This window comes from Dendroctonus ponderosae, unplaced genomic scaffold (genome assembly GCF_020466585.1).
Source record: "Dendroctonus ponderosae isolate FM_Combo_2020 unplaced genomic scaffold, Dpon_F_20191213v2 Dpon_F_20191213_1, whole genome shotgun sequence".
NCBI classification, from domain to species: Eukaryota; Metazoa; Arthropoda; class Insecta; order Coleoptera; family Curculionidae; genus Dendroctonus; species Dendroctonus ponderosae.
In genome coordinates this window covers 45,518,220-45,544,522 of record NW_026017110.1, presented here as the reverse complement: position 1 = coordinate 45,544,522, position 26,303 = coordinate 45,518,220, and the positions used below count along the sequence as shown (strand labels likewise).

The window sequence follows — 26,303 nt, the reverse complement described above, 5'->3', positions numbered from 1 at the left end:
ACATGTTAACACTTTTCCCCGAAAGAGATGAAAAACATGCCCCTTTTTCGTCAGTATAAATCTCATCCAAAAGGCTCGATGCGACCGTTTTTCGAGAAGGAGGACTGTATCCAGGTCGCAATAGATGAATGGCTTTCTTGATTTCCGAGTTCTCGATATATCTAAAACTTGAGTTTGTGGCAAATATGGCCTTAGCTATTTGTTTGTCAATAAGATATTTTTTTCCTGCTGAAGTTCGGCTAACGAAATTGGACATTGAGGGTTGGCTTTCACGTTTCTTTCTCTTGGAAGCCGACTCGGTAGTTGTTTGCGTGTAAGATGATAGAGATTCTGGAGGTGAGTTGGGGCTTGTCGAGGGAAATGTAACTTTTCTTTTCAAACTGACTTATTATTATTACACAAACACAAAAAATCTACACACTTTTCAACATAAGCCTCTCTTGAAATTTTGTGACGAATTGAATAAGACCGAAGAAAGGCGACGGCATTTATAGATTACTCCGGGCAACGTGCGAAAACGAGTCGCGGGCCGTTGCGACAAGAATTTTCCGTCGAAAATGCGTTCGGACAAGTACTGAATCGGTTCAACTTAAGTTGAGTTTCAGTCCTACCATAAATTATACATTTTTGTTAGTTTGGTAAAACGGAGTCTGAAATATTTTCACTCAACTGGGTTATTTTCTTAAAAATCAACATCTTCCAAATCAAAGCTAGGAGCTAAACTGAATTTCCACCATCTTTGGACAACATGTTGAAAGTTTCTGGGAATTTCCATAAATTAGGCCTGGGCAACACTGTGTTGAGTTGCGCTTTTGAGTTATTGCGTTGTTAAGTGTCTAAAGTATTTGCTGCTCTGAGGCCCTATGGTACGACACTGGTTTTTGGAAAATCCTGTCAACGCGCCAGTTAAGAGTGTTTTTTTGGGTTCAAACCAGTGTCGTGCCCAACGGGTTCGCCACAACATCTACATTAGACACATTTGGATGCCACTACAATGAGCATCGTTCCATCGCCAGTAGATTCGCAGATTCTACGCAAGTTTTGATATTGTTAGTCTATTTTCAATCAATAAAATTATAATTTTTCTCAACAAAATTACACATTTAAAGTAATATCTTAAGTTTGATGATCAGGGGAACAAAAACTTGACGAATTTATATAACATCTGAATACAAAAGAACCAACAATCAAATTCCCAATTTATAAAGAACAAAACAACAAAAATTATTTTCTCCATATAGGTCATATTTAGGAAAAATTTTGACAAATTGGAAACTTGTATATAGAAAATCTAATGGATTTTTAAATTTTACCTGAAGAGAAAAGTTTATAAGATAGAACAAAACTATTTTGTGATAAATTTAATTTTATAAAAAAAAACAATTCTTAGAGACGTGTAGACAAATGTTTCAATGAAATTCAAAATCCACAAATGAAACAAAATCAAAATAAACTTATTGCAATTTTTTCCCAAGCGTTCAAGTAAAATTAGACAAATAGGTAATAAGTTCAATATTAGAACCATTTTGAAATCAAACCACAATGAAAAAGAAAATTTCACAAAAAAACCTCAGTTACAAAATTGAAAATACGAAAATCTAGATTAACTAAATTCCTGAAGAATTTAATAAATTGCATAAGAAAACCTCAAAATCATTAACTAAATTATTTAAGGAACACCAATCAAGAATTTCATAGATAACCACAAATTCGATTTGATTCAATAATTTTAGCAAAGAAGAACAAAGCGAAACATTTTGGAGGTAAAACATAGATCCAAAAAGGTCATCGCAGACGTTCTTGGAATGTTGAAGTCATTTCACTACAGTTGAAACCTTGTTTTGTCCACGCTACAGAAAATGATGCTGCTGAACGATCATATTTTCATTTTTTCGCACGTGCCGATACACCCTCAGATAAATTATTCAAAATGGACCATGGAATGTTCTTAGCGCAGTTAAAACAATTATATTGCCATTTGAAGGTCCTCAACATTACTGACTTAAGCACAATGATTGAAAAAGTGCCATGCCGTGAATAAATACTTACGATCACTAAACAATTTTCCACTGTGTTTGCTCGCATTATCATCAACAACAAAGGTATGCCAATAATTGTTAGTTTTGATTGGTATGCCGTGTTTATTCTTAGTTAATCCTTACCCAGAAAGAGCTTGATATCCCATTGTTATGGGTGTTTCGTCTGGTGTAGGCAGGAACAGTTAACCAACACGACTTGAGAATCTTTTAATTTACTATAGGTCGATGAGGTGCAAAATTAGAGGAAATTTACCTATTTCGTGTGGATTACTTATTGATACATCGTTTATTTAGTTTCAACTTGGATCTGAAGTTGACTTAATGGATTAGTTAAACCGAATTGAAATAATAAAGTGTTTCAAAATGGTTTCTTTAGAATAATCCGGAATGTTCTCCATCGTCTAGATCTCTTTCGATAAAACGTCGTTACCTCATGTATATGCTAAGCTCGTGCCAGCTGACAATTTTATTGTCGTGTTTTTGCCCATTACCAATTTTTTTGCCTTCAGATAGACTGCCTATAGCCTCAGTAACCATTTTATGATGTTTTTGAAACCTGAGATATTTCTGCAACCGAAACATAGCCAACACAAAATATAAATTACTTTTAGCATAACGACTTTAACCCAGGCATTCACAACTATGACTAGGACTAGACGTTGTTTAATCGACGTCGATTTGTAGAAACATTTTGACATTTGACATAGTCTAATCAAAGTCGCTATAAGCAAACGAACTAATGTCAAAATAAATTGGTTTAATTTATTAGTAAAACGAGGTTTTTATTTTAATAATCATTATTCGTCAATCCCCACCGCTTTCATCTAGGTATTTTGCTGATATTTGGCAAACGTCTAGTCAGGTAGCACGCCAACGTGAATTTAACGTCATGATTCGTCAGCACTGACGTCAGTTAATGACTAGTAAATGACGTGTGAAAGTTATCAAGAGCGGATCCAGGGTGAAGGCATGAGGGGTCATGACCCACCCCCACATTGTGCTGGGTTTATGTCGACTAATAATAATTTTTCTAATTTGATAGACAACATTCACGTATGACTGAAACGAATTTTCAATTCTCTATCCAACGATGCCAAAACGAATTTTGTGGGTCCAATGGGGCTTGAAAAACTTCGCAAAAAGCAGCGTCATGTTTGAGTCGATTTTGCAGCTCAAAAAAACACACGAAAATCTAGAAATTCTTGAAATCAAGACTTTTTTGAAAATACTGCCAAGACTTCCTCATCGATGGTTCACTTTCTAAAAAGGCCATTTAGTTCTTTTGGTAATGATGTAGAAATTAGCGTTTTTGGTACTTTTCCTTCTGAGAAATGAGCAAGAACGGGACGGAAACCATGAAAGTTTGGCATCATCTTGCACCGAAGTGTTTGATATTCGAATTTCGCTTTCTGGGTCAAAACTGCTCGAATTCCGTACTCATATTGTCTTGGCAGAATCGATTTTTTTATTATCTATCCAACGATTCAAAAAGGAATTATGTCTCTCAAATAGAGTTTGAGAAACTTGCAGCGTCATTTTTGAGTTGATTTTACAACACAACAAAAAACACGCAAATCTAACAGTTATTCATTATTCTCAAACATTATTACTCAAACCCGGCCGCTTTTATCTAGATATCTGAAACTTGGCACAGGCGTAGTCAGGTAACGAGTCAACGTGAATTCAACGTCATAATTTGTCAGCACTCACGTCAGATAATGACTTGCGAGTGACGTGTGAGCGACACAGACCGATCACGTCATTTTAGTCGTCCTTATGACGATTTCTTTATTTGCTTTTGTTGATGCCCGTGGGAAATAAAAATACTTTTTGCTTCCTTGGATCAAATGACGACTTTAAGGAGAAATCAGAAAATCATCACATGAAAATAACGTGCGACCTGGGGTAGGGTTTTGATTCGGTCAGGAGGCTATTGACGGACGTGAAAATCGAGGTTCGCCCTTAAATCTGCTATTAATTAACCACGATTTTTGTAAGAAACTTTTGAAAGAAAAGTAAATGTTTCCGAAATAAATTACATGCTGTGTTTTATGGCTGGTGTGTTTTATGACGTTTATTTAACGTTTAAGCTACGTTTTTGGTCGCCTGGGCATGACCGAGTTAATTTTATATCGGCCGCTCCTCCACCGTTTACGCAAGAACATTTTAACAAGATTTTATCACTTGTTTAAAAACATTACGTTACATAAGTTACCTTTATACCCGCACGTGTAATTGGCCATTTGGCAGTCATTGCAATTTTTATTTGCCAATTCTCTAATTATGTGACTCATAAATCAAATAAACCACACTCCAACTCATGTAAAACTTTGCAAAATCTGCGGTTACAGTAGTGACCATTTAACATGTCAAATTCTATTGATGGTCCCATAAACCATCTGTACCTTTCACTAGTATGAACACATGACGCAGCCTTTTTAATAATGATAAGCCGGTAGAGTTTGTTTGGCCAGTAGCGGGAACATTTACTTCAAATAAAAATCCTTTCACTAAATGGAATATGAACGCTTACATTGGATGTTTAGTGGCGTAAAGTGACGTCAGATGCTTTGTAGGGATTTTCTTCTTTATTGTCCTGCATTCCGTTATGTCCTCAAAGAGTTAAGTCTTGAACAGGATCATAAAAAGTGTTGGCTAAAAGATCATCGCCATCAATAAATATTGCAATGTTTGGGCCTTAATTACAAACTTTAGCACTTGGATAAAGAGCTTTTAAAATTCGTTTTAAAATAATTAAAACACATCGTCACTTAAGTTGCAATTATCATGTGAACCAAATGACCGCACCGACTTTTCAATATGGTGTTTATTGCACAACAACTTGCAGGTGTTTGGATTTTTTCGGTTTTAGGGTGTCACACTCCGCTGGGTGGGACTGTGAAGCTTCAAGCACTTGGCCACCAAAGCACCTGGTTTATGAGAAACTTAGCAATTCTCGATATTTAATGTAACTATCTCAATACTCAAGAGTCTTTTGTATTTGCGGTTTTCTCAACTGTATTTTGAAACTTATTTTTTTAACATATTAACATGGTATTAATAGTTTTCAAAATGTTTTCGAAATCTCATTAAAGTAAATCCTTTTCAACAATAAATGCGACTCAAATAAAGTATGAGAAATTCCCTTATAGGAAAAATTAATAATTATTCGAGTGGCTGCAACGGTAAATTTTAAATAAAATTCCAAATTTGTCAAAAACGGTTAGACTTGGCTACGAGATATTGTATATGAAATATATTTAGAATTTGGAGTAGAGTTAAAAAAATGTAATAATATATAGGGCGTTCCATTTAAAATAAGCAAGTTGATACCTACTTCCGGTATAACCGGAAGTGTGGCCATTTTGAAAATATATTAGACCGCTTGCCCCCAATGACCTTAGCACACTGTCCAATTTTCAATTTCTCCTAATTACAGTTTGCCAGATATCGAACTCGGTGGTTCCCGGTGGGACACCCTGTATACAACTCATGTTTTGATGAAGCAACCGAGTTCATCGACTTTGCACAAGTGAGGAATTCTTGAGTCGTGGTACAAAACTTCCAGAACGTTTTATTTGGTAGTTCGAATCAACTGATTTTTTTAGTTGGTGCACTAATTCTTTTTAAATATTTTTCCTTGGACTCTGTAAAATATTGCATTCATAGCTTTTACAAAAAAAATGTCCGTTACTCTTCTATTAACAATTTAAGACATTAACTGCAAACGCCGGCGACACATAAAAGTAGACAATTAAAAAGTTGTTGTGTAAAAATGACTTTCTAACTTGATCTAACTTTGCGTAAATGACATAATACTGACAAATAAATTTTCCTATTATCAAAATGACACTTTCAAAAGTATTTGAAAAACTCGCCAGCTGTACGATGTAATGTACAGTTGACGACCCATAAAAGTAGACGACCCAACTACGATCGACAGTAGCAATTTTTTCCGATTTTGATAAATCAGGCTTTGCGAAATACGCCAAATATGCAAATTTCACAAACTTGTTTAAATTTGACAATCTAAGTAATTTCTTTACAATTTAATAAATCGTGCTTTCGGCTTTCCAAATATCTCAGCTACTGTTTTTGTTGACTATCCTTCCCCGAATAATCTAAATTTCAGGTTTTTTAAGTAATTTTGAACGTGGCATTGTGATAAGAGGAAAATTTATTTGTCAGTATTATGTCATTTACGTAAAGGCAGACCAAGGAAGAAAGTCAGATTTACACAACAACTATTTAATTGTCTAATTTTGTTTGTCGTGGACTGTACTATTAACTATAATCAATTAAATGTAAAGCGTTGTGTAACTTTCAACTAACCAACATGGTCAAAGTCTTAGGCTCCGTGTTGGATTTTCAAATCGCTTTCGTCCGAATTGCATTGCAAATGTATTGTCGTCCCAATCAGAAATCTTACGACAAACAGACGCGAGTTTTCAGGAAAATATGGCTCTGACATAAAAAAAATAGCATAGATGTTACGGTGGATAACAAATGCACAGCAAGTTTCATTAAAATCTATCTGAGCGTTTTTCCGATGTTACAAACAACTTAATTTAGGGTTTGTTAATGTAGAAACCTAATGAATGACTAAAATTGTGAGTTGGCAATAGAACAGAAATAATAGCTTGCTCAGCATTATGGATATTATCCCATTTTCATTGCGATATTAAGACATTCACACCGATCTTATTCAAAGGAACACAGAACAATGGCTTAGCAGTCAATGATAGAAGCTGGTATACCTAGTGGAAAAGGAAGTAGATCATAGAAGAAAAGCTAAAAACAAAAATTTAAATCAGAAAGATTTATAAATACCTAAAATATTATAAATTATTACTAAAATCTTCATTATAACTAAAGTGTATTCTTATGTTAGTTGCAATTCCAGTTTTTCGGAGCAATTCTCGTTCTGTTTGGGGTCTCTTAATGAGTAAGAACTATAAAATAATAAATAATCAGCGAGCCACACTGATGATAATAGGCGATTCGTTCTGCTGCATTTAATAACTTTTGTCGGGATTTTATATTCCCTGACCAATACCTGTACCCAAATAAAAAATGAATGTTTCAGGTACAAGTTTGATTTAAAACATAATTCCTACTACGGTCCTAAAAAATCCGTTCACGGGTGCAATCCCGGCGTAAACAGTTCGACAAATGAGAGAGACAGCATTAAAATCGAGCTAGAATTTGACGAAAAAATGTCCCTGAAAATGGCCTATTTTGGCATGGAATCCTGGTCGCATCTTTTATCCAAACTAAAAAAAAACTTGAAGCATTCTAAACTAGAAGATTTCGAGGTTGTCAGAAAGTCAATTTATATGTGAAAAAACAATTGCAACCATGTATAAACGAAATTTGAAAAAAAGCTTACATTTCTGAACTATTGTTGCTCAGTTTAAGCATACTCAGATAAAGTTTTCTGAATTCAAAACGACTTTCTGACATGCAAGAGGATAGCATCTATCTAATTTTTCAAGTTTGAATCAAATACAAGAAATAGTTTTTCTGTAATTCACTGCCAAAAATGCACGGGAATTCCTATGCTATTACGGGTGAGCCTATAGCCTTAACAATGTAACCATTGCATTATGACGAACGCGAAAGGGAATAATTAAGACGTGTCCGTTTCGAGTACCGGGACACATCCGTCAACTGGTTTATGAATAATTTACCAGTCAGATTGAATTATTAATGTTAAAAATAATGGTGAAAGTGCAATTTGCTTTAGACAATAAACGTTGGTAATAAATTTTCCACAACTTAGGCAAATGTAAATATTTGGTATCTACATTATTTATTCATTTAAGAAAAAGGGGAAAAACTGACTCGTAAAAAAATCTCGTAATGCGGGAGATTTAAAAACTTCTAAAACAACAGAATTTTTTTGCAACAACCCTTAGTTTAGGCATGAGTAACTCAGTTAATTTTCAGTAGTTGGCGCAATGATGCCGAAAACAGGACACGCCCCCTGCAAAAAACACCTCTTCAGGATGGGACTGAGCGATCAACCGACCTGCAGGGGTTGCGAATTAGAGGACGAAACTACTCTGCATGTTAGACTGCATGTTAAGACTCCTGGGAGGGGATGGAATTCCACCAGACCTGATCATGCGAACTCCCCTCAAGACTCTTCTGGAATTCATTGAATATACAGGGATAATGAGGGAGTAAAAGTACGAGTGCACAATAGGACAGAAATGACCGCGGTGCGAGGCCAAACACCACCTCGGCGGTGAGGAAAGGGTTTTAGTGGGTAAACAGCTTAGCTGGAGTCCCACACATACCAGAGCGACAGACCACCAGCTCTGGGAGTGCATAAAAGAGCATTTCCCAAACCACACCGAAAAAAAAAATGATGCCGAAATGGCTTGGTGCGCCAACCCAACGCACCAGCACATTGACTCACTGGTGCAGTTACGCTGCAGACACCTATTTGGTAAAATGTTACGCATAACTAATGTGATGCCCTTCTTTGAAACGGTTCTTTGGAGTCAAGCTTCAGCTGCGCTTGATGTAAAAATAGAAAGCCGCTCAAAATATTCCCAAAGTACAAAAATATCTTGTGAAGGAATCAATGGTTTAATGGGAACGAAATCAGCACTATCAGCTCATGCTTCTTGTGTTAATGCTACAATCCAAAATTTCGTATCTGAAGCGGTTCTTTAGCGAAAAGCTTCAGATGAGCTTGATCTAAACATACGAACTTTCCCAAAATATTTCCAAAGTTTAGCCAATAGCTCAATGGACATCAAACACTCTATCAGATGAATATGGGATTAAAAGTTCCATATGTTCACGGCTACCAGTGGCAAAGTCATGATAAACTTACCGAAAGCTGCGTAGTGCCACCTGGAAAAGAAGAAGAAAATGTGTTTAGTACATCAGGAAATCTGTCCAACGCTAAACTTATTTGAAATCAGCAAAGCAAAGAAGATAAACATGAAAAATCCGTTAAACTTCAGTTGCTTCTCGGGAAACTGAACTGTTTAAATAGAACTGGTTAAAAAAAAATGAGGTTTGATGAGCTGTAACTCGGAAAACATTCAATCTTCGAATTTTTATTATATGATTTACTACCATTATTTTAACATGTAGAATGCTCCTAAAAATTTCCTAACGCATTATCCGAACACCCATAATCATAAATAGCATAATCATTTACTTGTTCGCTTTTTTTTTTTCGATGATTTATGCTTTACTTCGCAGTTCGATATCAGTTTGTTTATTGTTGAAATTTTTGTAGAAAGTGCCTGTTCGCATTAAAATTCAAAGGCAAATTGCACGTTCCAACATATCGAAAGCCTAACCCAAACTAACCCAAACTAAACGAAAAACGCTCCAAGCACCGATCTTTCATGGATTTAATTTAAAATTTAGAGCCCTTTATATTTGCCTGAATTTCATTCAGCTGCATTGATTAATGCACATCGCCAAAACTAAAATTAATATCCGAATTAATTTTGTTTTACCAAAAATATTGACTAAACAAAAAACTGTGAATAATGAGACAAGCTAATTAGCTGGTGGCTCAGTTTGCAAGCGATGATAGAAACCAAGAAAATGTTAACTAAGAAAAATGTCCTTTAAAAGTTCTGATTTCAAGAATTATTCCGCTACAATGGCAATTCGAGGTGCGGTGCATTGAGGTGCGATGAGTTATAACTCACCAACTCACCGAGTGGTATCAACTCAAAAGCGCAACTCAACACAGTGTTACCCAGGCTTACCTTAGTTTTTGATCTATTGTATTTGCAACAATCGCTTCGGCATTACTTAAATTGGCTTCCAATATTTTACAGTGTCTCAAAATGTGAAATCGTCATAAAAATTGTACAATTTTTGGCTAATTTAACCGAACTAGCAACTTTAACGGTTTAAAAAACAACAATTGGACCACCCAATTAATCAAATGATACGTTCTTCGAAAAGTCTTTCAAAAACCTTTTATTTCGAATAGATGTATAGTTTAATATTTAAAATAATTAAAGACTAATGAGATCTTGCCTATACAAAGTACAAAAGCAGAATGTGGACCCTTTGGTTGGAGTCTTATTTATATGCAGCTTAATTGTTAATTAATGTTGTCTAATAAACATTGGTATTTTAAGTAGAAGTCTAATTTGGTTCGGATGAGTCACATTTGCTAACGTTTGAGAATTATGCGCCTCAATAGCTTAGTAGATAATGGTATATAAATAGGGATGTCTAATGTGGTTGGCGATGAATCACATAACTACCCTGACTGGCTCTTTCTTGTATTTCTTTGCCTTTTTTCTTATACAGAAGTTGGAAACCTAATGTAGAACATGTAATTAGGATAAGAAATCTGAGAACATATTACGTTCTGCATTCGAAAGCAAAGCTATTAAAAAGAGCGCAGCGCAAATATCATCATTAAGAACACACATCGCCGAAAATAACAGTTTGTACAAATACGCACGAAAATGATTATCTGTACACATGCGAAAATAACAAGTTTTATGCCGGTAACCAGTAGTTAGTGCAGTAAGATAATTAACTGAAATTTGTAGAAATAAGTGGCCTATCAAAATAAAAGCACAGTTCGTGTGGAGCACAGCAAGTCAGATTGCAACCGGATGCAACCGTTGTTCGTTACAGAACGACAGGTGTATTCGGTCGCACAAAAGGGCCCTACAAACTGACGGTTAACGGCTATATTCAAATAATGAAACACATCTTTCGATAACAATGCTAACGTACTCTTGAATGTGTGGATTTTATAATGCCACTGCCATGCAATCATCAGTTCTGTGTAAATAAAATGATTTATTATTTAAGTAGTTAATCAAGCTAAATTTTCCATAATATTATTTATGAAAATGGCCATAAAATACCATATTGGTTAGAAATTACACAATCATTAAAAGCACTTGTTCGCTAGACAAAATTTCGATTGTCTTTCGGGAATTTGGCACTTTGGATATAGAAATCACTGCATGTGCAAATGTGTGCAGTGTTCAAATTGATGGTCATTTTGAACATTGTACGATTTTTATGAAACTTTTGGCATGTTTAGAGTCAATTGTCTTCTGAAAATGAGATCAAATTCAAATTGCATCTCGTTTTAGTTTCGGACAAATTGGGAGCTCAGTTCACTGAAACGAGCAACTTATGTCCTTTGATTAACCTAACTTGAAAAAATCAAGCTTTGGTGCGATGCTTATGAGACTTTCCTGACCTTTAGAGCCAAGTATGTCTAAAGACCAGCGAAACTGTCAAGTGGCTTCTTGGTTCAGCAGGACACATATCCATTTTTTAAGGCCCAACCTTTTTCCCTGAAAACATCAGTTTTGAAACCCAGATTTACTAAACCCGCACAAATGAGAATTTTGTAAGATTTTTGCGAAACTTTTCCATTATTAGGATCGATTATTCTCTAAAGACTGGGAAAACTGCTGCTTGCTTCTTGGTTTAGCATGGATGACCTAATTTTTTTAAAGCGAGTACGCAGTTTGCCTGAAAACATCAATTTTGAAATTGAAATGTATCAAATTGGCATAAATCAGGGTTTTGTGTTTTCCAAAGAATGCCAAGATTTCTAGTTGCTCTTTGGTTTAGTTTAGAAGAAATGCATTTTTTAATCCGCAAACGTAGTTAACTGTTTTCAAAAGACTGTGAACATTTCTAGTTGCTCCTTAACTAAGCTTAGAACGTCTGTCCTTTTTCAAAAGAAAACACACAAATCATCAATTTTTAATTTACCAGACCAGAATTTATAACACAGGTTTACCAAATTGGCAACAATCAAAATGTTGTACGATTCTTTCGAAACTTTATCCGTTCTCAGTTCCTATTACTCTCGAAAGACTGGGACAACTTCTGCTTGCTTCAACTTGGAAGATCAATTTTTTTTTAAGCGAGAATGCAGTTGACTGAAAACATCAATTTAGAAACGCGGATTTTCTAAACCGGCACCAATCCGAGTTTTGTGCAATTTTTATGAAATCTTTTAGGACTTAGCTCCGAGTGTTTTCTAAAAACTGCCAAAATTTCTGACGCTGCTCCTTCACTTAGCTTAGGAGATCTTTAAAAGCGAGAACGCAGTTGCTAGAAGCGATCAATTATCTCCTTAGAGAGTATTTTCTAAAGGCTGGGAGAATTTCTAGTTGCTTCTTGGATTAGATTGCAAGATCTCAATTTTTGAAGGAAAAGACCTAGTTGACTGAAAGCATTAATTTAGAATCCTAGATGTACAAAAACTGCTAAAAATCGGAAATTGGTGGGATTTTTATGAATATTTCCGCGTGATTATAGTATGTCCTAGTGTCGTCTAAAGACGGGGAATTTCAACTTGTTTCTTTTTTGCGAAGGATTTTTACGTCTTCTGGAACTGCTTTACCCTAATTTTCAGGTACCCACTAGGAGTGGGCAGATTAAACCAAGTGGAGAGTTTGCGAATGAAAGTTTCGCATTCGCACCACCATTACGAATAAAATTGGCGCAAGGCATGAAATTGGCCCAATCAATTTCAGCGAATCTGCTGGCGATGGAACGATGCCAAGTCAATCAGAGACATCCAAATGTGTCTAATGTGGATCTTGTGCCGAACACTTAGAACACGACACTGGTTTGAACCCAAAAACACTATTAACTGGTCCCTTGACAGGTTTTTCCAAAAACCAGTGTCCGAACGGCTTTGTACAACAAACACATTATACACTTCGGGCTGTCGAAGTTGTGCATTTCGCGCACGACACTGCTTTAGCTTGGGTAATTCAGCGAATTTTCAGGAGTTCGTGCAGTGCGTGTGTTATAACTAAAGAGCGGGAAAAATTAATTTTGCATTTATTAACGCTGTTTAAAAAAAACGCATTTTTGCCAAAAATTGTTTACCAACCCTCAAAAAATCCGAAATGTAGCTTAAACGGTAACCTAACTGTTTCAACTCGTTAAAAATGTATGGACACTTTTGATGGTAATTTTAACACTCAAATAAACATGCCAGATTTACCAATAACCGTTATTTCCAAACTTCTATATGCACCTCCAACTTCCGTAGATTTTGAGCGGAATTTTTCTGTTTTTAAACATATGTGGGACTTTTATTATTACTGTTATGAACTTTTACCTTAATAAAATAGTTTGTAGACACACGTTGCTTTGTTACTTAAATTCATATTTTTGGAATGGTTGCATATTTTTTTTAAATACAGTGCATATAAATGCGCATATATTTTTATTTTTCTCTGCATTTTTTCCGCTCTTTGCAGTTCCGCTCTGCAGTTTTAACTCATTAACATGCGAGTTATGTTTCATTAACTCACAGAACCGCAAAAACTCACAAGCGCAACTCAACACAGTGTTGTCCAAGTCCAATTTATGGGAATTTCCTGAAACTGTCAGCGTGTTGTCTAAAGATGGTGAACATTCGGTTTAGCTCCTGGCTGTGATTTGCAAGATTTGAACTTCTTAAGGAAAGAACGAACACAGTTGAGTGAAAACATAAATTTTCAGGCTCAGGATTGCCAAACTGGCAAAAATCAAGAATGTTTGCGCCTTTTCTACATTTTTCAGCATAGTTAGAGTCAAATGACTTCCAAAAATGTTTTTCCAATGTATTACTCTAGCTAAAAGTACACATTTATTAAGGTGAGAAAGTAGCAAACTGTAAATGTTGAGACTGGCATACTGGGTGTGCCCAAATTCACTGACAAATTGTTTAGGGAAAAATGCAGGCAAATTTGGCTTATCTGAAAGTTGATCGATTCCAAATAACAGGGTGTCAGGTGTGTAACAAGTTATATACAGGGTGATTCAAAATTGGCGTCATTCCTCTGGAGGTGTTGTCTGGCGCTATTAAAGGAGTACAGAAAAAACAGCAAAATAAATTACTTGTTATTAAAAACTGAGAAATTTTTAAAAAACCATATCGGAAATACGGCAGCAATGTTTTACAAGATAATCTGCCTAATTAACATTGCGCAAATACCTGTGGCTTCGTAATTATTTAAAACTCCGGTAACCATGGAATTATACAGACTGACAATAAGATAGACAAGGATAAACGGTAAATTCAACAAGATTTGTTGACGAAATTTCAACCTGTTCTCATAACTTCGAATACTGGTATTTAAAAATAAATAATACAACACCAAATATTTGAATGGTTAACTCCAAACAAGCTAGTGCCTGTGTAATCTCCTTATTATCCACTCTTATCAAGCAGCTTCTCGTATTCAGTCAATTAACTCCTGCTCCATTTGTATCTCCTTGTGCTGTTTGTATCGTACAAACGTGGTAGTAACGTATCCCTTCCTCAGTATTTATTTGGTGCTTGGGAAAGTGTCAGTTAGTGTGCTCTAGTGCCCTGAAAGGCCCTGATTCGGTCATGTCCAATACGTATTCCTCTGGGCCTGGGACCCGAACATCTATTGTCCACTATCTTCCTGGAACCACTCCGCTTGCCCTAATGCGACAGCCGAACAGGCTTCTTGGAGTTCTGTAGTATTTCCCCTGAACTAATCGCTTATCCGCAAATTCGTGAAAGGAAATTCAAAGTAAGTCACAGTTTGACAAATTATTGTTATTATTGACCAGGGCCAACTCTGTTAATGACAAAAAGCATAATTGCCGCTGTGCCTTTTTATCAAAAAATTGTAGAAGAGAACTTTTTTGATATCAAGTCGTCAATCAATTTTTCGTAATTTGAAGCAAAGATGGTAATTTTTCTTTGTGAATGCTAAAGTCTTCCAATATGCTATCAATTAAACATGGAACAATTTCAAAATAATGCTTAATAACAAAGTTGAAATTCGATCTTCAACTGTTAATATCTTCTAGAAAATTTCGAAAAAAAAATTTGCAATCTTTTTCTCGTACTCCCTAAGGGAGCCTCTATCACCCCTTAAAAGGGATGACGCCAATTTGGAATCACCCTGTATAATAATAAATTTTTCGTGTACTTTTAATAAATTATCTACCAGTTTTACTGTGACAATGATACGCGGCAATATCGCACTGCTGAAAATATTTTGGGTCGATAGAAAGCATATGCGGCTACCTAACCTTAATTTAGTTAATCTATGTACTTAACTATCCAATTTGAGAATCGACCAATATCCATCGACCGGAAATCTTCCTTTACATACTATAGTTTAAAAAGCAACTTTGGAAAAGGAAACACCTGTACATGCAAACTGAAAACCTAAACAGCTGTTATATCGGTTGAATTCACTCGATAACACGAAGCAAGAAGTATCCAAACCGTTTTCAGTTCAATTAATTTTGAGGGCCAATTTACTCAAATTTACTGCCCATCTCGAAAGAACGGAAATCAGCTTTATGGGCAGAATATATTGAATTAAATATATGTGCACGCTAATGCCTTCTTATAGATCCACTTTACACCAAAACTTGCGAAGCTTCCGGATAATTAGTAAATGGAATTCGGTTTACCGTATCCGGCGCGCCAAACCGATGCAGAAGTCAAAAGATTTTCATGGTTTAAAATGTGTACATACATCTTCTCAACACCTGTTCAATAGATTATTAGTCGATTATACGCTTAGACTTATTATACAGAGTGATGCAAAAGTGGCGTCAGTTAACAATGTATTATTCGACTCATACATAAAATGTTCAATGTTTCCTCCCTTGGCCAAGACCGACTGCGCCGCAGGTGTTAGTGTATGACTGCTCAGATTCACTACAGTTCATGCTGGATTAAGGCCTGATGTGGTTTGGATTGTTCCTTTAGTTTGAATCACCCTCTTAATTAATCTGTAGAATTGTCAGTGTCTGTTTAAAATCACCTACTTTTCAGCGATTATAAGAGCCGTGGAGCGTGGCTGTTGATAAAATGGCCAATTGTTAAGCATTAGCAGCAGATGTTTGAAACAGTTTCAAATTAAAACAGACCAACTTTGGCACAAAAATGTAGATCGCGAGCAGATTTGTAAAAGATCGTCAACGCAACCAATGCAAAATCAAACAATAGAACTTTTTTCAGGTTTTTGTAGTTTTAAATTTAGAGAAAGTTTAATACCAGATCTTTTTTGCACTTATTAAAACAGAGCAAAGCATCAATATATTTCATACGTTCAATCAAGCTCTGGCTATTTTATTCTAGTTGGAAAGGGAATTTCATGGCTGTTAAAAATTGAGTTCCGTCGTGACAAAATTCATGTCATGTTTTGGAGAGAGTGGTTTTGGTTAAAGTTTGTAAATGTAATGTCGAACCTAAGCTCCAAACTATTTCTAAAAGGTTTTTTTTTTCAACTTTCAAACGAGTAGAAAACCGGCAAAATTTCAGACAATTTATGAAAACTCCAGTGCCTTTAATGCCCTTTTGCCGGGGTTTCTGCGCCAGGAAAAACTGCTCAATAAAATGAGGGCTGCACAGCCAAATTTGCCTTAACTTTGAAAATGAACGAACTTATTATCTAATTCTGATTAGGATTGTCTTCCTATGCAACACTTTGAAGAATCTGGGGCTTTGTGTGGGGGCAGTCTGGAGGAAGTGTAACGTTTGCACAAAAACCTCGTAGTCAAAAGATAATAAATCAAAAATTTCCCTAAAATTTTGCAAGCCTTGGTCTGCAAAATTTAAACTTTAAGTATCATTGGCAACAGGTTTTCTGCGAAACATTTTTTGTTCTACAACCGTTTGCATAACGAACTTTTTCAATTGATGTATTAAACGTTTGCAGAAAAAAACCTTCCCAAATGTTAGTAGATTGAAGATTTCTTCTTTTTTAACGGCGAAAATAATGGAAAGTTCAGCAATATGATCCAGTTTTGCAAGGAACACACAAATCGCTTTGAAACGTTAGTCAAATGGTCGATTTTTTGACAAAACTGTTTGAGTTGGTTACATTTCTCAATTCCAAGGCGATACGGCTTAATTTGAAGCTAGTTTTCCAAGTAACGTTTGCACGAATTGTCTGTAAAGGTTGGAAAAATGATAGTTTTCTAAATAAAACAGTGTAAATTAGTCACGTTTTTTAGTCAAAGCGGTGTGTATTTGCCTGCTTGTAGCCCCCAACTAGTCAAGTTGCCTGTAATCACGCAAAAAAAAACAGCAAAAAACGCTGATCTGTTTAAACAACAAATCAATGGTCAAACTATTCGATTTCCATTCGATTTCCACAACGGTTTAATTGAAAGCTAGTTTTACAAGTAGCGTTTGCACAAATCTTTTTAAACGTTGAAAAAATGAGCAGATTTTCCTAAAGAACTGTGCAAATTACTAAAATAACTCGAACCCGTTACATTTCCCCTGTTTTTCTTGATGTTCGTCCTCAGGGCTAACAAAACATCGGAGAGACCTCACAAGATCTATATGATTTCTGCCAACATTCTTAGCATGAATAAAGGTATCATATGAAGATTCATGTGATCATTTGGTTTTGATTAATCGACAGTTATCAAATGTTGGTTTGCGTTTGAATTTTATTTTAATTTTGAATTTAAAAAAAAATCCTGGTCTATTTCAAATAGCTGCTGAAAATTATTTAAAGCCAAACGCACTGATAAACAAGCACAAAGGCTTCTAATAAATTTCAATGCATTTTACCGAACAATCATACAATTTGAAATGCAACGGTCCCGTTGCAAAACAGCAATATTATATATGCTTGCATGCAGTTTTAAACCTGTTTGGATGAGTGCTACTCATTTGACCGGATATTTCTTTTTATAATAATGGAAAATCTGTATTTATCGACCTGTCTACGAGGTGTTTCAAAAGTGGAGCTATTTTTCCGGAACAATGAAGAGAGACTGAAGAAGGGAAGGTGAGAATAGAATAAAGCATTGTATACAGTGTATTGGTGGTTCACGGTCGATCGCGTATTAGACTTGTGCCATCTCTCTCTCCCTTTGCCATGTTTAAAATCTTTGAAAATTAATTTCAAACTCATCAAGAAATATGAGGTTTGTTTTCACAGCTGTAGCAAACCGATTTCTGGACGGTAATCAACCTCGAGAGGAGACATTGCTGATTGGTTTCAAACCAATGCGACACTGTTCTATCACATTTCTAATTATTCTCTGATATTCAGATCTGTTGGCGGATCTTTACTTACATAGTCGCTTTTAGAAAGATAAAGGTAACAAACTCCACAAAATTAAGTACTTTTTCCAACTTTTCCAAGAGTGTGTGACTGGATCGTAGGCAAAATTTGACCTTTCTGAATTTTCGGGCTCAGCTACCCATTCAGACTTAGATGATGATGACGCAGAAGTACTTAGGAAAATGGGAGAAACGAAAGAGGTAGCTTTCACAGTGAACAGAAGAAAAATGGAGTGCTTCAAACATATTATCAGGAACAATAAATATCGACTACTACAACTGATTCTGCAATAACGCGTGTCTGCAGAACCTACGCTAGTTGTTTGTGATGGCATCTTTACAATTATTTAGACAGGCAGCTGATGAAATAAGAAAATCCATGCTTCCAAGAAAGAAGAAGTAGTCCAAAGAAGAAGAAGAAGAAGAAGAAAATTATTTAACTTTGCTTTTTTGACTTCATAATCGAAAACCAGATAAAACTCCTTGAGAAAACGTGCTGTAAAACCTCGACTCGATATTGCTTTCTTGCTTTAGAGTCAAAGAAATATTTTCAGCCTTTTTGCTACAAACTTCGCTCTATGGACGACATTAAAAATTACTTACTTATTTCTCGTCTACCCAAGCTAAAAATCACTTAAATCGAACAAGTCGGTTAGAAGTCACGTCGATTTAAAGGTTTTCACTTTCAATTGCTTCCTCCACTCTCTTCACGATTGGAACGACAATGAGCCTTGAACCAAATGATTGTTTCAATCATTAATTTTAACTCAAGTTCAACTAGAACTTTTTCAACTTTTCAACTAGAACATTTATCATTCATCATTATTATTATTTATTGAACTAAATTAACACTCCAACCATTTCTTATGTTCTCTCGTAGTCCACAAGAAATTCGAAATAAAGAAAGTGACCCACGACTGAAACAAAAAGGTTAAAAACCCTGGTACCGACCATTCAAATGTAGCCGTTGGTTAACCAAGAAGGAAATAAAACCTTTTCACTTAATCGAAAAGGCTGATGACGAATAATTTCTCTACCGGAACCACTTGCACCGGATGTACGCCATTTAAAGTACGTTAAAGTTTTTACAGCCAGCCAACCCACTATAGTTTTACCGTTTTAATGAAGATCAGCAAACTTTATGACGTTTAATTTGGAAAGAAGTAATCGGCTGCTTCAAGCTCATTCAAGTTTTGGCTGTTGCGCTTATAATACAAGAACGGTGCAAGTTGTTGATTTAGACAATCGTATATCTTCGGACGTGAAAGCCTGACTAAGTTTTACTTAGGCAATAAATATCCACTCACGCAAGAGCTGCACAGCGCATTATATGCAAATTTTTTCCGGATTTCCAAGCATGACTCATGACTCATTTTAGTCGGTACATTGGTTTAACCCAGTAATAAACCGTCACACATCTTTGTTCAAGTGATGGTCTTTTGGACTTACATTTTTGGCAATTCTCCTTTAGAATGTCTCATGCTTTAATAGAAACTGACTGAAAAGTGACCAGTGGTTCAAGCGGAGGCAACTAAGAATATTTTTTTAATGTAGGCAAATCAGGGCGCAACTTCTGGGCTTAGGTGCGAAGAATTCGACACACAATTATTCGGTTGCGGAACATTAACAGCGACGTTTTATAATGTTTGCACCACACAAAGGCGCTGTGGTAGAAGCGGTCGTACTAGTCCGGGAGACAGCGACGGAAAATTTGCACCGATTCCTACAAAGCTGATTTGTTCTCATTCTTATTCTAATGTTTTGTGTAAGTTTTTTCAGAGAATCATACTTTTAATGCCCGAACGTCTTACCGTTAGAACAAAAATGTGGCGACACTAAATATTAATATTAAGGTTTGGTTCTAGTTGGGGTTAATTAGCAAAATGTAATAATTATTGTGATGCAAGTATTTTTTTATATAGTTGTTTTGTTAACTAATTAAAAAAAACAAGTAACAACATTTTCATATTCACGCATAAATTCAACTGAACGCGAATATAGTACCTATCGTGTGAGCACAGGTATCTCATGAAAACCCACATTATCCTTGTTTGCCAATTATATTTTCTATTACTCCACTAACATTTGTCAAGCTCTAAATTGAAGCCTTGCCATGTGTTTGCATGTCTACAAACTGTTAAAAGTCTAATAAAACAACGTCACTGTTGCCTCGTAGAAAGTCATCAATGTTGCCGAAGATTCCATTACGTGCAATGTCCTAGAAACATCTAAATGGTTGCAATCGAATGATCGTTAATAAAATATACTATCAATTGTTTCAATTCAGATAACTGGTTATTGAGGATTGGAAGAGTTGGGAGAAAAGACAATAGTGTGTTACAATATTAATTGTACTTTACCAACTACAATCAGATTGGTATCTGCTAGTGGGCTTTGAAGTGTGACCAAGAACTGTAAACATAGTGTGATAGGTATTCAATGAGACTGTAGAAATAACAGTTAATTATTACCATTTTAATAAATTCCAGATCGTAAACGTTGCCTTTCTTTCAACGTGCGAAATGCAAAATTTGTTGCAAAACAAGTCCATCTAATGAATGCACTCCAATCTAGTGCAACAATTGAATAAATCTCACGATTAACAAAGTATTTTTACTGACAATTAAGGAAATCGTGCTTTAATAATATTTTAATAATTAATTATTTTATAATGATGCGATGATGAAATACTGCGAGTTTGACTATTCACTCACAGCAAGCGTACGTCATTATTTGACTGTTCTATGAATGAAATGAATGATGGCTGTTAGCACTGACATCCACTCAGTGGTCGGTGGAAACTGGCCGAGAAAAGTATAAGGTTTTGAGAAAAACGGCTTTGAAAATGTTGTCAAAACAGTTAGCTTACAGTCAGTAACAAACGGCCAAGCTGTCAGTGTGCGTGGCGAAAGTTACCACTTTTCACGCAGTAAATTGTCATTGTCATGTCATTGTAATGAGTAAAAGTGATTCTTTCGCTATCGAAAACTTTGGCGAATTTACGTACTTTTCACCAGGGATAAAAAAATACATTTTACTCCTAAGCCAGTTGAAAATAAACTAGAACTTAAGGTATAAATAGATAGATTTTGTTTTTAAACGATCTGAACATAAACCCGTTTGCATAGGGCGACTACGTATTAAGTAGTCATAAAGTATACATTGCATTAATCTTTAACACGTTTCTCTTTTAATCTGACTAAAAAATCGCATGACGTCACTTTACTGACGTTTTCACGACGTAATAAAAAGGACGTCATAAAATATTTATTATTTAGTCAAATGACGTACAATTGCCAAATAATCACTTGAAAATCACGTGTGGTTGTTGCTTGGCCAGCGTATAATTTCTTTCAACGTCCTCACCAATGGCAATGGAACTTGTCTTGATCAATTATATACTTTTATATGAACGGAATTAAACACTTTCGTATGAATCGTTTGCCACCCTAAACACGGCAAATGACATAATTTGCAGCGAAAAAGCATACAGTCGCTCTGTGCGCGATGTTATTTGAAGAACGTTTATGGCTGCCAAATGGCTGATGCGTACCACAATTTAACATAAAACCGCGCTAAAAGGAACGCCATCATCGATGCCACTCGAAAAATCAAACTGTTCTTTCTAGTTTCACAAATGTCGTGCTGCTGCCGACAATATGGTCAATATTCTTGTTAAGAGGTTTTCCTCAAACGCCATAGGTTCTCAGATAATTAATAATAAATAATAATGTTTTAGATTGGTCTGATAGGCAATAAAAGTTAAATGAATCACAGCCTCACTGTCTGCCTCACTTTACAGTGTTAATTTTACAAGATTATATACGTATGTTTGGCATTTCTCTAATTATAAACAACACAGACAAATAACGAAAAGGCGATTGATGCCATAAATAAAAGCATTAAAAAACAGACCGCTATACATTGCAAATAAGAGAACATCTTCTAGAGAGAATATTGGCAAAAAATTAAATATATTGCACCATTTTTACATTTGAAGTTTTTACTCGAAAACTAAATTTCCAATCGAAAAACAGTAATTCTTCATAAAATGTTCGGCATATGAACAGGTACCCAATAGCCGGTTTTTGACAAACAGCTTTTAAAAAATGATAAAATGTTTTGAACCAGCAAAAAAACCGAAATATCTGTAAAACCAACAAACTGCATAAAAGGAAAAATATTGCAACTGGATTAGGGTGACGGTTCCCTGTTCCGCCCAAAAAAAGACCGAGGAGTTGGTTTAAATAAAACTTTTCTCAAAGTAACTCGTGCATATGAAACGCCCTGGAGAAGGGAAAAATTGTCGAAAATTCACCTGGTGGCCGGAAAACCCTTAAGATTTAGAGCAATTTTCAAGGATTATAATTTTTTCGACAAAAACTAAGTTTTCAATCGAAAAAAACGTTTCGTTTTTTTGCCAATTTTCAATCCGCTAGCTGCTTTATGAGCGAGTATTTTTCCACATTTAGAGTAAATGAAGCAAAGATGGAGTAAATATGGCCAACGGAATCAGAAAAACCTCAAAAATGCTGAATTGGCAATAAAAAATAACGAAATGGAAGTCAACTTTTGAAATTCGCAAAACCGCTCTGAAGAAACGCTTAAAAACCAGGTACTTGCAGACTATCCTTTAGGCCCTGGATCATTACTCGGAGATGAAAATGACGTTAAACTAGTCTAGTCTAAATTTTTATATAATTATCTTTTATAAGAGTGTTCAGATTTATTTTCCTTAATAAAAATGAGATTTTATATCTTTTATTAGAAATAAATCTTACTGTATCACCCACAATGATTATTTTTTCATTTACTTTTTTAACCATAGTTGACTAGCTATACTACCACAGACAAGGAAGCTGGGCCAAGGATTATTTTAATTACTTTTGCATTTGAGAACATCTCTCCCGGTTTAAGAGGCAAATTCGCGAGTTCAACTACCGATGGTGGCGCTGCAAAACGTGAAATTACTCGTCGAGTAACAGTTGAGACTTGTTTATTTATTGGAGTTGATGACATTTATAACATAAAACACTACTTACACACTTGATCTGTTTCTTATTCTTTCAAAGCTTGCAAAAGTTGATTAGCACAAAACAAACCAAATTACAAGCAGATGTGAACCAATTTTAACAAAACAAGTGTCAAATTACTACTTAACTTGTAGTTAAAATTTTAGCCACCAGGGGGCCTCTGGTCTTTTAAACTAGCGAATAGTCAGGTAAACTGGAAGCATACTACTTTTTCAAGTAACTCCATCAATATAATTTGATAATTTTAAACCTAAAGTTCGTAATGTTAATTTGAAGTGGTGCGACTCTCCCTGCTTAACTATACATATATCACATATTCCATATACAGGGTGTCTCACGGCAGCGTCCACTAAAATATTTCGGGAAGTAATGGAATTTGAATCTCGCCTGTTATTTCATCTGCAAAGAGCTTCTCCGAAAATGCCATCATCCAAATTTGCAGGATTCAAATTGCATTTCTTCCTGAAATATTCTATCGTACGCTGATCCTGAGACACCCCGTAACTGTCTTAGTTCATAATGTCATCCTGTAGATATTTTCTAAACACGCGATGCAAGTCTAGAGAACCACACGACATTAACGTGTTGAGAGGCACTTCTAACGTCCCCAATATCACGTATTTATGACGTTGGTACGAGTTTGTCTCAATCTATGACATGAATTCAATGAAATAATTTATCCATCATTAACACGCATTAATCACGTCTATAAGACGTATTAGTTATGTGAATACGTGTCGGTAGTACAGTCGAATTTAAGAGATTAAACTTCCGCTTTCTAAGCAGGCGCTCTCGGGACCCCAATGTGACGCGTTGGGCCTGTATGCGACAATTTTTTCCTTTTTATGATTTTTCGTTCCTTTACATAACTATCGCTTTTGTCTATTTTGCCATTATATGACCGGAAAAAATAAATTGTGAACATCGCAAGCTGCATGAAAATCATCTGAAAATCAATCAATTTAGGATTTTCCTTTTTCTGACGTTTTTACGTTAATATTTTCGGAACTTATTAACGTAAGTTCTTCTCGGTTTTATCAAAAATGCAATCGGAACACCTTTATATTGTTGAAATAACGTTCTCCTAATGACGTGAGTTCGCCTCCTTCAAGTCACGTTGATTAGACGTCATGTTCATAACCATGTCACAAATTTGACATCATATTTGTGGTTGTCTCGGATAATGACAGAAAGATAATGAAAAATATCTCTAAACCGTTCTAGCAATTGCGTGTTTGGCAACAATGATTATTAACTCCAAGTGAAACTATTCTAAATGCGTTTGCCACATTGCTTAGACGACTTACCCTTGGCCACTGAATACTCGTCAATCCAAGAACACAAACACAGTTCAAGTTTGTATGAATGAACGTTCAAAAATGCCGAGCAAAATTACGTGCAAGCCTCACTTGATGGCACCAGCTGTAAAAAAGCGGGTTCTCGCGTCAGAAGTAGCTCGCCGTACCTCGTACTCCGAGTACTAAAGTGCCGACATCGCGGTGGTTCTTTCATTCAATCAAGGCGCTTGGCACCCCCACTATGCAGCGGGACGATGGGCTTCGTGACGGAACCACTGCACCTAGTGCTAAGTCGGCGCGTTAACTAAATGTCACACCGTCGCAATTCGTTTATTAATGCGAATGTATTCGGGCTATTTCACAATTATTGCACAGAAAAATGGTACCACTCACAATACCAAAGCTGGACCGCACCGTGGCTAAACCACTGCCACTAAGGTTTAAAAATTGGCTTAGATTAGAATTAGGCACTGGAATTGTGCGACATACATTCTGTTTATGTGTGCGAATGTCATTAATTCCATTTTTCTTCATGAATTATGCAATACCATTATATTGCCTTTTCAGGCACTAACTTTTCACATACATACATTCTTTGTGTTAAGTGGCACCTGATGTGTCTTTCAATGGCATGAAACGGTTAATTAATGAAAAGCAATAAAAATGAGGATACTTATTATTTGCCAGGCTGATCCAAAAGGATGAACTTAAGTTCACATTCATTCTGCGGGTCATTTCTTAACATTAGGGAGAAGGCGAAAATGGATCAAGGATGGGGACAAAATGATTAAATTGACGTAATTCTGATCTGTACAGTAACATGCTGTATCAAGAAGACGTGGGTCTTAAGCTACTGGTCCACTGGATACTTTTGTATCGCAACAAGTCGATTGTTGCGCTACATTTGTTGCCGTGCTGTGTTCCCTAGACGGCGAGTTGACACGCTACTTTTGTATACGGAACACTGTATCATGCATCTGTGCTACAAATGTTACGCGGCGCGTGTCCACTAGAATACTTAAGCAGCGCAATAATTTTGTATCTCCCCAGACTTTTCCGTACTCGTTTCAGTCGATCACTTTCGGTTTGAAAATGTCGCGAAAACTTGCTGCTGTTCTAATTGTGTTTACAACTATAAAACAACGAACTTGCTAAAAAGGAAAATATGAGTGTTCGAGTGGATAGCGAGAAGAACTGAACTTGGGGCTAAACAATTAATGAAATAATTACGACATGAAGGTCCTAGATTTTACAAAAATCTTTTACGTCTGTCTGCAGCAGACTTTGATTATATAGGTTGATTCACTGTATGACATTGTTGATATTGAGGTGACTTTGATTATATAGGTTGATTCACAACCTTATGGACACAAAACAGGCGCGTGTAGAGGACCTCAAAACAAGATATTTTGTTAAAATTTTTAACGTAGGCTAATGTTTAGGCCCTTCACCCGTAGGTAAGGCGCCTGGTTGTAAAAATCTACAGGGTGCTCTATTTTCTATAGACATTCCCCCTTTTACCTCCATCCCCGAGATTTTCTGTGGTGCGCCACTGACTTTGACCGAACACATTTTTGCATATATTGTTCAATTTAAGAATTTTCTGATCTCTTTCAGTTTTTTCATTTTCACTTCTTTCGCTAAAAGATTCAAGTGCATGTTGAAGTTAAAATAGGGATGGCTGACGAGTTAACTAATTTATTTTTTTTACTTTAATGTAATTTACAATAAGTGAGGTAAAAGACGCAAAAAAATTATAAGAAAATTCATGGAAAATCAACCAGGACATGGACTACATGGACTTATATTTGTGCAAATAATAACCGAAAATTTAAAAAATTGTTCCGTTGAAGTGAGTGGCGAACCACAAAAAAGTTCGGGG

At 35.8% G+C, this 26,303-nt stretch overlaps 1 protein-coding gene across 2 annotated transcripts in view; it reads right to left on the bottom strand.

Moving 5' to 3' along the window:
• LOC109541359 (ras association domain-containing protein 10) overlaps positions 1 to 24,738 on the bottom strand; it is a 49,962-nt gene extending 25,224 nt beyond the window's left edge. Inside the window, exons 1-2 of one of the 2 annotated variants that reach the window (XM_048669585.1) lie at positions 24,431 to 24,738; positions 8,887 to 8,906 (exon numbers count right to left, since the gene is read on the bottom strand). The gene's annotated coding sequence lies outside the window, so the exon portion shown is untranslated. The remainder of the gene's footprint in view (positions 1 to 8,886; positions 8,907 to 24,430) is intronic. The other variant, XM_048669587.1, reaches the window with a different exon arrangement.
• Between the last annotated feature and the right edge of the window lie 1,565 nt (positions 24,739 to 26,303).